This window comes from Lactuca serriola, chromosome 4 (genome assembly GCF_051521515.1).
Source record: "Lactuca serriola cultivar US96UC23 chromosome 4, Lser_US96UC23_V15, whole genome shotgun sequence".
Lineage (NCBI taxonomy): Eukaryota > Viridiplantae > Streptophyta > Magnoliopsida > Asterales > Asteraceae > Lactuca > Lactuca serriola.
The window spans coordinates 68,932,008-68,943,587 of NC_136411.1; the positions used below are offsets into that span (position 1 = coordinate 68,932,008).

At 28.8% G+C, this 11,580-nt stretch overlaps 1 protein-coding gene across 2 annotated transcripts in view; it reads right to left on the reverse strand.

The window, feature by feature from the left end:
- Nucleotides 1–10,385, reverse strand: part of LOC145101827 (uncharacterized) — a 49,940-nt gene extending 39,555 nt beyond the window's left edge. The window contains exons 1-5 of one of the 2 annotated variants that reach the window (XR_013705869.1): nt 9,778–10,385; nt 9,499–9,558; nt 8,136–8,337; nt 6,668–7,269; nt 5,415–5,648 (exon numbers count right to left, since the gene is read on the reverse strand). The gene's annotated coding sequence lies outside the window, so the exon portion shown is untranslated. Of the gene's footprint in view, nt 1–5,414; nt 5,649–6,667; nt 7,270–8,135; nt 8,338–9,498; nt 9,559–9,777 lie in introns of those variants that run through there. The other variant, XM_079039101.1, reaches the window with a different exon arrangement.
- Nucleotides 10,386–11,580: the final 1,195 nt, after the last annotated feature.

Sequence of the window (11,580 nt, forward strand, 5' to 3'; positions counted from 1 at the left end):
TATAACATTACAGTGTCAACTTAAATATAAATTTTAGTTCCACTTAAACAACCAAAGAATGTTTTGTAAATAGTTAAAAATGATAAATTGTAGTAATAAATGCAAAAATTAAATTGTAATCCCAATTAAACTAAAATATTTTCTAAAAATATTTTTATAATCGTTAAAAGTTTTTAAATAAGTATCTTAAAATAACTTACAATAACAATAGTTAAAAATAACTTTATATAAATGATTATATTGTTACCTTTAAAATAAAAAATAATGTTTGATGTTTCATATAATTATAATGATATAAATTAAAATATTAAACAAATAATTTTTAAAAAATTAATTAACAATAACAGCAACTATAAATAACATTAAACCATATATTATATTTAATTTTATTCATGTGTAACTCATGGGTAGAAGTCATTAAAAAAAGGCATTTTTACTTACACCACATACATTTGAAACTTCTATGACTTATCAATTTCTTTGTAATATTTAATATAAATTGGTTAATAATGTAAAAATTAATGCAAAAACTAAAATTTAATCATAAATTAACTAAACTACAATATTGAAATATCATAATTTACTTCTATTTATAAAATTATGACTTTAACTTTTTAACATGTTATAGTTAATTTATTAGTTTAATATTTTAAAGCACAACTTTTGTATAGTTTATGAATTTTTTTCAAAATAGTTAAATTATTAATTTCAATATAATATTAAACGGTTAACTTAAATCAAAATTTTAGTTAAACTTGAAAAAAATCGAGAGACTGTTTTATAAATAGTTAAAAGTTATAAATAATAGTGTTAAACCTAAATTGTAATCCTGAATTAACAAAAAAAACCATGAAACTATCTTTTATAATCATTAAGAGTTTGCAAATAAGTAGCTTAAAAATAACTTACAATAAGAATTGTTAAAGTAATATCATATAAAAAATCATAATGTTATCTTTAAAAACAAAAACAATGCTTATTGTTTTAAATAATTACAATCAAAGAAACTAAAAATATTCATTAAATAAATTATAAAAAGGTTAGATATTTGAAACCAAATTAAAATAATTATGAATTTCCAAATACATTATTTTAAATAGCTTACAACGAAAATAGTTAAAAGTAAAATTATATACAAAAATTATATTTATATCTTTAAAAACAAAGACAATGTTTGATGTTTTAAATAATTACAATGATAGAAATTCAAATCTTAAACAAATAAACTTTTTAAAATTAATTAATCATAACAACAACTATATATATCATTAAACTATATCTTATATTTAATTTTATTCATGAGTAACCCGCATGTAGAATGTCATTGAGACAATTGTGATTATATAATTTTAAATGATATCTACATTATCATATAATTCAAAACTTATAATGTTTATACCAACTTATTATAAGATTTATTATATAAGAGGTAACAACAACACCATTGATATATTTAGAAAACATGTATTTGTAAAGATCTCAAATACATTGTTGTATTATGCACAATGCGCAAGTATTCGCTTAGTATATTTATAAAATAGACATTTTTTTACTTGCACTACATGCATTTGAAACCTCCATGACTTTTCAATTTTTTTCTATTAATTATTATAAATTGGTTAATAATGTTTAATTAATGCAAAAACTAAATTCTAATCATAAATTAACTAAACTACAGTATTAAAATATCATATTTTACTTCTATTTATAAAGTTATGACTTTTATTTTTTAACATATTTTAGTTGATTTATATTGTCGTATGTGAGCAATTGTACTTTTAAAGTCACAACTTTTGTATAATTTATGATTTTATGCAAAATAGTTAAATTATTAATTTTAATATGATATTAAACAGTTAATTTAAGTTCAACTTGATAAAAATCGAGAAACTATTTTCTAACTAATTAAAAGTTATAAATTATAGTTTTAAACGTAAATTGTAATCCTAAATTAACAAAAAAAAACCATGAAACTATTTTTGATAATCATTAAGAATTTTCAAATAATTAGTTTAAAAATAACTTACAACAAAAATAGTTAAAAGTAATATTATATAAAAAATTAAAATGTTTTCTTTAAAAACAAAAACAATGTTTGTTGTTTTCAATAATTACAATCAAAGAAACTAATAATATTCATCAAATAAATTTTAAAAATAAATTTCTAAAACCAAGTTAAAATAATTAAGAGTTTCCAAATATATTATTTAAAATAACTTGCAACAACAATAGTTAAAAGTAGCATTATATATAAAAATTATATTGTTACCTTTAAAAACAAAAGCAATGTTTGATATTTTAAATAATTACAATGATATAAATTAAAATCTTAATCAAATAAATATTTTAAATTAATTAATCATAACAACAACTATTAATATCACTAAATCATATATTATATTTAATTTTATTAATGAGTAACCTATAGGTAGAGACCATTGAGACAACTGAGATTATAAAATTTTAAAAGGTGTCTACATTATCATATAATTCAAAACAAACAATGTTTTTACCAACTTATTATAAGATTTATTATATAAGCGCTAACATCAACATCATTGATATATTTAAAAACCATATATTTATAAAGATTTCCAATATATTTTCGAATTCCGTGCAACGTACAAGTATTTGTCTAGTGATGATATATTTATATAGGTATATATTTATAAAGATTTCCAATATATTTTCGAATTCCGTGCAACGTACAAGTATTTGTCTAGTGATGATATATTTATATAGGTACCTAAATAAGGATGAACAATAATTAATCGAATGCAAAATTAATTAAACCAAACTAAAATCAATTAAATGAAGAAGAGATATACCAGATGCAATTGAAGAGAGGTGAACTGGACTTCCTAGTTGAAGACCATCTTAGTAGCTGTGCGGGAAAGAAATGGTAGCAGGAGTTTAACGACTTGCAAGAAGTTTAGTCATATCTAATTAGATTTAATCTTAATCTTTATTTTGGGAAGGACATTTTAGTAAAATCATATGTAATTTTGATATCTAGATAATTTTATAAATATTAAATTAATTTTAAAGCTATTTAAATTATAAGTTTGGATATAAAAATGAGTTTTACTGTTCAAATTGGATGTATAAGTAATTATAAAGTTTTAAGGATATATAAGTAATATTTAAAGTTTGTAAGGACATGAATGGAATTTTTCGTTTATTAAAAATGGTCATTTAATCTATTATCATGTTATAATGGTCACTTTAATTAGGTTTAATCTTAATCTTTATTTTGGTAAGGGTATTTTAGTAAAATCATATGTAATTTTGATATCTAGATAATTTTATAAATATTAAATTAATTTAAACTAATTAAATTACAAGTTTGGATATAGATGTGAGTTTTAGTGATCAAATTGGATATTTAAGTAATTTTAAAGTTATATGGATATTTAAGTAATTTTAAAGTTTATAACGATATATAAGTAATACTTAAAATTTGTAAGGATATAAACAAAAAATTTCATTTATTAAAAGTGGTCATTGAATCTACTATCACATGTTATAATGGTCACTTTAAATCAAAAATAACAAGTTCGTTAATATTTTACAATTTAAATAAAGTTTATTGACTAAATGGACACAAATTCAATACTTCAGTGTCGAATTTCGACATTATCCCCTTTTTTTTTTGTTCTTTGTTCGTCATGTTTAGCATTTTTTTTTCACACATTGCGTATCACATCAAGCGTTAAGGATCTTATTCTTTTAATGTGTATAGAAGATTTATATATCTAATTAAATAGTATTGACAAATTAATATGTAGAAATGTAGTATTAAAGTTTAATAATAAAAAAAGGTAAGGAGGTGCAAAAAGTAATTATGTTGTCTTGGTTGTTTGGGACATGGGTGATGATGATTTAGGCTGGTCGGTGTTGGCAACGTTCACACCGGTGTTTTTAGCTAAAAACAAAGAAGTGGGCGTTAACAGAAGGTGGTGACGGCAATGGGAAGCAACGCCAGGCGTATAACGCCTAAAGGGCGTTGCCCATACCCAACACTCTTAAGAATACTAATTTTCCGTAGAAGTTAGACTTCTAGGCTAATTTGGTGGTCAAACTACAAGAGGCTTAAGCAAATTGATGTATATCTACTTTTTGAAATTCAATAAATTAATTTTTTATGTATTAACAAAAAGTTGTATTTTTTTTATTCATGTTTAAATGAGAAGTAAAATAGTTATAGAGATGATCATATTACTATATTTTCAAAATTATAGATATATGAAAAGAAAAGATTTTGAATATTGTATATGTATCATCATAATTATACTATTTAATTTTTGCTCATTAAGTCACTAGTAAAAGGTTACTGAACATGCTATTTTTTATTCGAAGTTGTCATTAAACCTGCTATAACATGTCCTAAGGACCAGTTTCAGTCAAAATAACAAGGTTACTAAAATTCCTCTGTATATATTTAGCATCTACAAGCATGATGCATTTCACCTGTGCATCTCGCTAGGAGTTGCTAGTCACAAACCCAAAGGACTTTTTATTGTATCGACGTTTTAACAACTATAGTAACAGCATGTGCCAATGTGAATGCAGTAGGCACATATTTGAAAGTAAAGGACACCAAATTGTAAATAAAGGACATTTATAGCTAAAAGCAAGGGTTGAGCGACAACCAAAATCTTTGAACAATAAATTGAAAATCCAAATCCATGGATGAAACATCTTGAAAATGTTGAACATATGCAAAGATAAAAACCAAGATAAGAGTGCATCCTATCCAAGTCATCATTCATCTAAGCGATTCACATTCAAACAATCATTGGGGAAGTACCAGATGTATGAAGGAAGGCACCTGCGTTTTCGACTTGTATCAACGGTGCCAAGGAAGTAACCATCTCTCTTATAGAGTGCGCGATGATCAACCCCCAACTCTGAAATTTCCGACGACACCCACTTCATTTCCTCAAAATCTAGTTCGTGAACCGTGTATGAATCTTTTAACCCACGGTCGATCACATAAAGTTTTTCACCCAAATTTACAAACTCCGGAAATAAGAAGCCTGGCTGTGGAAGATTCTTGGTTTGGAGTAAAGTCAATTTGGGCTCTGGAGTGAGTCTCATTTCACATAAACGACAGCGGATGTTTACGGTATATATCTTCCCCTTGAAAGCATGTAAATCAATCGCGAGGGAAGTGGAGGAGATACGATTCCATGCTCGTGTACCCGCTATAGAAAACCAAATTTGACGGGAGAATTTACGAAGCACCACAAACACCCAACCAGATACTGAACGTGAAAAGACAAGGATACCTCTGATCCTTGCTACATCACTACTTGCATTATAGGGGAAACAAGGGAAATGAAGCTCGTGCCTTGTGATAAGATTTACAACCCCCCCCCCCCCCCCCCCCCCCCCCCCCCCGAACAAGATGAGGTAACCACAAGTTAATGCCATAAAAATCTTCTTATTACCGAGTGTGAGTGACCTCCATTTCTTACACACACCACTGAATGCTACAATTACTCCCAGTTGCATCATAACTAAAAAAAGCAAATTATGGTCAAGATCTGACCAAGGTGCCACACCATCGTTGAATCTCTTCCAGCTAGATGATGATGAACCATCACAATTCTGGTTTCTGGTCATATTCCTTTTCTTGGCCATTCCTATATGGAAATTTCATATAAGATACAAGAGTTGTAAGCATACAGATGACATTTAAAAGAAAGGTTATTGACATAAAAGTACATTAAAGTGTCACTTTTAGCTTTAAAAGGTCCCTAAACTTTATTTGGACCTCACCAACACTTTCCCCAAAATCAACACTGACCAGAAATTAGCAATTCTAGAAGAAATGGATGCATTTAAAAAAAATAGTGCTTGCAAAATTGTAAATCTTCCACTTGGTAAAAGTTGTTATTGCAAATGGGTCAGTACTATTAAGTGCAAAATTGTAAATCTTCCACTTGGTAAAAGTTGGGAAAAGAATTAAGATTGCAAATAGTTAGAAGCTTCCTAAATCCATTTATGTTCTTCCCAATAAAATCATCAGGAAAACACAAAATACAGATACAAAATGTACAACATTTTCTCCATCTCTGCAATGTTCCCATTTTTGCAGTTTTCATTTTAATCGGAACACATAAATGAAACACTATCATAGGTTTACATGCCCCTCTACTACATTGAGAAGAGTATGAAAGGTAAGAACCCAAAAAATAAACGCCCTTTTCGAAGGTTGTTAGCGGAAAGTTTGCCTATATGGAAACTCGATTTTCATGTGAGAATCCAAGTATTAGATCGGAAACGTTAAATCATCGTATAGAGATTCAAAAGCTCATTTAGCAAACATTATTGCAGATTTATTAACTGTATAGTGCAAACTCAAGTGCTAATTAACCAAATTGAGCTGGTTAGAACACATTGAATCAAACTAGGGCAAAAACTCAAATCAGGTCAAACCAAATTAAGGAAAAACAATCAAATTAAAATGATCAGATTCTAGACTGAAATCCTTAAGAAATTATATCATATCTTAAAACAATTAAGTTAGATTTTGTAGCCTGAACTTTAAATCAAATTAGGGAAATGTCTTTAATTATGAAAACTAGTGTGAAGAGCTCACACAGACGATAACATGACAAGGGGAAACACTAAAATATAGAAGCCAAGGAGAAAAATATACCTGCAATGGTAAAGACGCGGCGTTGGAGGTGGAGTTTTAGGGATTGTAAATTTGTACTTGCGACAAGCACAAATATTAGAGATGAGATGGGGAATTGAGGGGTAACATCAGGGTTCTATTTGGATGAGAAATGACAATCATACCCCTTAACAAGACGCGGTGAATGCACGTGACTTCACATGTGATCATCGAGCTTGCGCCCATCATTCAATGCTCTATTAGAGCATATAATTTCTGGTATGCATTTGTCTACTAAGAAACTTCATCATCCATAATAAATAGACATACAAAAAATGTATTTACAACAGCTCCTCAAACAATATTTTCTAATATAGTATGAATGACTTACTCCATACCCCTTGATTAACCATCTATTCAACTCAAAAAAAAAATAAAGGCAAAATGGTTTTGGAACCCAAGTACATGATATGCAATATGAAATATATCAGATGGCTTGATTGTAACTGGAAAATCAGGATCGAAATAATTAGTCAACCATACATGATAAAGAAACTTACCTTGTAAATGATGGGATTCATTGCATGAATTAACAAATAGCATAAGCACTCCATCGAGGTAAAGTGTCATAGAATGCTTGCTTCCTACAATTAAACAGATGGAAATTTTTACAGCAACAGACACAACTCAGTCCCATAAAGAACATACATATCAGAAATGGCAAAAATGAAACATATAAATTATTTCATATTGATTTTTATGGGAAGTAAACTAAAAAGGGTATAGCCCATATAGGCAAATTATGATAACTTGCAGAAATAGAAAGTACAACGAAATCAAAATCTTAATAATATTATTAATAGCAAAATCAAAGAAACCACAGAGATCAAACTAATGATAAGAAATATACTTAAATGTTCATAACAAATAAGATGTTTGAATGACTCTTTCTATTCTTCAAGCCAGCCAAACATCGTAATGGAATGTAATAGCTCATTCCATTCCTTTACAACTCCATTTCAACATACCAAACATAACTATAGATGTCAAAAACAATATCATCCGATCTACCGCGATGGATTTTTCAAACAATAAATTCAAAGTACAACGAAATCCCAATCTTAATAATATTAGTAACAGAAAAATCAAAGGAATCACAGAGATCTGATAGGTAGCTTTATTAGTAACAGAAATAGAAAGTTTACTTTTGGGCACAGTAAATCAAAATGTCCAATCTCTCGTCCAATATAGTAAGAATGATGTCAGAGATCAACTAAAGTAATGACAAACATAAAGATATTCAATAATCAATTGCTATTCTAACACAAATTAAAAGAAAATGGATTATGCTAAATGCTAAAGATGTTAAAAAGAATATCATCCGATCAAAAGCATGAATGACATTGAAACTGCTTAAACATGAAAATTGCAAAATGCAAAGCCACAAATGCTAGTTCTCAAAATCTTAAAAATGTTCGAACATATGCTAAAAAAAAGGTGAGTCATAAACCTTTTCCTGTTATATAGTGCAATGACCTCCATGACTTGCAAACTCTGCTGAATGAAATAAAATCAACAAATCCAACTAGATGATGATGCACATCATGGTTAAGATCTGACCAAGGCACCACACCACTGTTGTCAGGAATTTTTCTAGATGTATCAAACTATCACCATTATGGTTTCTAGTCATACTCCAGTCTTTTACCATCCTACATTTGCAAAAAAAAATAATAATAAATAAATTCACAACCTTCGTAAATGTAAATTCCAGAAGAGACAATAGTTATAAACAAGGGACAAGCATTCACACAAATACAGACACGGCCATTTATAACGGTTATATAATCTAATTATGCCTATGAATATTTAGAATGTCCAAAATGACATTAGAACTTCTTTATAGTACTTGGAAATTGTAGATAAGCCACATGGTAAAAATGTTCTTGATGAACATAAAGGGTTACACCTACTCCAGCAAAAAAGCTTTTTCCTACTAAAACCCAAAATGAATGAAAAAACAAGCAATATATAACCAAACCTAATGGGAACATAAAACCTAAGAAATCAGAAGTTATAATATTGAAAAATCAAGTTTTAGTGAGGGCACAAAATCAAGGTTTGATTGATACATAAAATTGAAGACATTGAAAATGATTAAAATTCATAGATTTTCAATTGGTGGAAATCGCGATTATGGATGAGCAGAAGTTGAATAAAAGTTAACATCAAAGACCAGCAAAATCGAGATGCTCTGGAAGAATAATTTATACACAGAATATTAGGGCTTGGGCCGGTGTTTAGGCCCAGAGTTTTGAGTTGGGCCTGTGTAATGACGTTGAACGAGCCTATATAAATGCCCACTCTATCCTTACATTCAACAAACAATTTTCACAAAATATCAATTCACAAAACACTTTCTATTAAAAATTTGGACAACTCAACAATGAAAATTCATATCAACTGAAGAGTTAATAAGATGAAACGCCTACGCATATATAAACATGAATCTATAACTACAACAATAATCTTCTTCTATAGAATTACAATCCATTCAAAATTTGGTTATCCTCACATGGGTCCCCAGAAAACAAAAGATGTTTCACGAGCAATAATCTATTACTACAAAATTCTCCTTCAAGGAAAGCATCAACAGGAATTTATTATGCCTCCAATTGATTAAGGCTGAACTAAATAAACGCTCAATCAAAAGCTATATCATCAAGAAACAACTAATATTGAAGAATAGTTGACAATGAAGATTTTGTAGCCAAATGTATGAGCAGAGGAAGTTTGGAGAAGAGGAATCATTCATAGGATGCCCTTAAGCAATTGATCTAATGTATATAATAGTGCTATCTTTGTTAGAATACCCGAAAAGACCAGTTAGGACCAATGCCCTTCTTTCATGGAAACTTGTATCATAATTCCACCTACAAATAAAATTTCAGACGAAAAACATAAGCTATTTGAAGATATGGATAAACTGGGGGAATTCAGTGATGAAATAATACAGCAGATTTTTCTCTGGTTTTCTAGGGTTTTAAAGCAAAAACATAAGACGATAAAGAGAAAGGAAATTAATAAATAAATAAATAACAAGCTAGGAAGGAAAAAATCGATTAAAGAAGAAAAAAAGATTTAAATTTAACCTTGATGAAGCCAGTTTAACATAAAGTAATGAACTGCAGCGACGATGAACGGCCACCGGGGGTGACGCTGGGAGAGAGGGGAGATGTGGGGTTAACTGATAAGCAAACCGAATAACCAGGGTGTGGCTTTTCGGCAGAGGGTGGAAGGGCGCCGGATATGAAGGGTGGTCACCGGAGAAGTGATGAAGAACTGGTATTCTGGTAACGAAGGGTATGAGCCTATGAGATAAAATGTGACGTTGTTAACCAAGGTTTTTCTTGACCCATGTTTCTGCACTAACCAGTGGGATTTTGTCTCATATAGCATTATTTATATAATTTTGATACCATATAGCTCACTATTTCGTAAGACATCTCTTTCTGTGACTTTATCGCTATTTGGCAATCATGAATACTCTTCAAACCAAAGGTCGTTCAAAGCTTCCAAGTCAGCCACCACAAACCAAAACAAACCGCCACAAACCACTGGAATACTCTCCACTACCCCAGTACCCCTAGAAGAGAGAAAGAAGAGAAAAAAACCAAGAGAAAAGAAGAAGATTATTGGTCGTGTCAATCGTCCTCCCCACAACAATCCTCGAGACAACTACGAAGAAGGAGACACTGGGGTGGTGTTCACGCGTCAAGTGGAGAATGAAATCAGGAAGGCCTTATATAAGAACCCATAATTTTTTTGTGATTATTTCTGTAGTTTTCTAAAAATGATTATTTTTATAATTTTCTCAAACATTAGGATCATTAGATAAAATATAATTTTTTATGCAGGAACCATTATAAAATTTGGCTCGGACTTATTATGTAATTTTTCAAACACATGGATCAAAAAAAAAAAAAATTTGAAGGGATTATTTCTCTAATTTTCTTAAACGTAAGTTCCCTCACACAAACATATCTTTGTATACATGGACCAATTTTCTAGTTTTTTCAAAGATAAGGATCATGAGCTAATTTGGAGATTAATATATAATTAATATCCCAACAACAAATATAAGGATAATAGAATTAAAATAAAAAGAAGTGGTTAAGTTTGAAATTAGGTACTTGACATTTTTTTTTTAATTCGTCACTAAATTTTATATAAGTTATAAAAGGTAACCGAACTTGTTATCTTTTATTCAAGCAATAATACATTCAAAGGATAACATAGTTTAAATTACATACACATTTAGTTACTTACTTTTATTTTTGTACACATTTAATCATTTATGTTTTTTTTATATATTTTGTCACTTATATTTTTTATTTTGTACACATATGACCATTACGTTTGATGATCATATGTGTACAAAGGCAAAAACATAAGTGACTAGATGTGTACAAAAAAAAAAATATAAATGATTAAATATGTAAAAAATAAACATAAGTGACTAAATGTATACGCAATCTAAACTATGTTACCCTTTGAGTGCATTATTCTTTCATTCAAAGTGGTTATTGAATCTGCTATCACATGTTATAATGGCCACTTTAAACCAAAAATAACAAGTTCGATGATATTTTACAATTTAAATACTGTTGATCGACTAAATGGATACAAATTCAATAGTTTAGTATCTAATTTCGATATTATCCTTTTTTCCTATTCTTTGTTTGTCATGTTTAATATTTTTTCCATACATTGCAGATCGCGTCAATTGTCAAGGATCATATTCTTTTAACGTGTATATAAGATAGATATATCTAATTAAAAAAAGGTAAGGGGGTTTAAAAAGTGAATTATTTTGTTTAGGTTGTTTTGGGACATGGGTGATGATGATTTAAGAATTTTGATTTTGGGTAAAAGTTAGACTTCAAGGCTAATTG